At 33.8% G+C, this 1,164-nt stretch overlaps 1 protein-coding gene across 1 annotated transcript in view; it reads right to left on the reverse strand.

The window, feature by feature from the left end:
* The window catches only part of LOC117104087, a 20,435-nt gene that overhangs the window by 4,265 nt on the left and 15,006 nt on the right, over positions 1 to 1,164 (reverse strand). The gene's annotated exons all lie outside the window — the stretch shown is intronic.

A 1,164-nucleotide genomic window follows, 5' to 3' on the forward strand; every position in this document is an offset into this window, starting at 1 on the left:
ATATATATAATGTATGTATATATATATATATATATATATATAATCAAAGAAGCTGCATAGGCAGAGTGACCCTGTGATCTGCCTCAGTAGAAATTTAATTGATACGACATGTTTCGGACAATAACACATCATCATGAAAAGCTGTGACAAAAACAGATAATAAGCAGTCTACCGAGCTCATGCGTCGTAATAAACAAAGAACATAAATAAAACAATAGAACAAAGGGGCAGGCACCTAAATAGAGTCAAGATGGACACACATCTTAGAGAGCGTTAACCAAGTATTATATTATGATATAAGAAGTACTGCCTGTACAATGTAACATAAAATCATATGAATAAAACAGGCGTAGTAACCAATAATGCATGTTACATCTAAAAAATTATGCCCTCTGATAATTAGTATTATACCCTCTGATAAAAATAGTCAAAATGAACACACCTTAGAGAGTAGGCCTATTACAGTATATGGTGTAAGAAATACAATATAAAATCATATGAATAAAACAGGCGTAGTAACAGATAATAACTCCGCATAGTACACTATAGAAAAATTATATGAAGGTTTTTGAATGCATTAAATCTAACCTAAGTATAATAATTTTCCGTTAGTGTACGATGCATGCTCTACTTATTGCTTTATAAGTCAGTCGCCGTCGTTTACTGTAAATTTTTGATAACCAACTGTTGTTGTAGCAGTCATCGGTAGCTATTAGTGACATGATCAGTCTGCGTGCGAATCAAAGATGCTAGAAACACAAGATAGAGTATGCTGATTTGTGCTCCTGCAGTATGCGTTACACACCAGCAGTACAATACGGATACGTAGTATGGATACGATAAATAACTATTGTAATTTGTATTATATTAGAAGAACTTGTTTGTAATGCTATTTTGCTAGACATTTGTCAAAGAAATAAACATTTCAGCATTCGAGAGTATACAGTCACTGACCTTTTTGGTCGGTGCAGGCAGGTAAAAATCGTGCGATGATTTTATGTAGGCCTACGTCTAATTCCGTTCCTTGAGTCTTAAAAACAGCGTGACCACTCACAATTTTTGATATACCCAATGACTGGGTCGAAATTACCCAAGATTCAGCAAAAATTGCCCAAAATTACCCAAGCTTCCTGAAAATGCATTAAAATTTGAAAAAAACGTGTT

Source organism: Anneissia japonica, unplaced genomic scaffold, assembly GCF_011630105.1.
Source record: "Anneissia japonica isolate Jap-2015-1 unplaced genomic scaffold, ASM1163010v1 scaffold288183_len337429_cov161, whole genome shotgun sequence".
NCBI lineage: Eukaryota > Metazoa > Echinodermata > Crinoidea > Comatulida > Comatulidae > Anneissia > Anneissia japonica.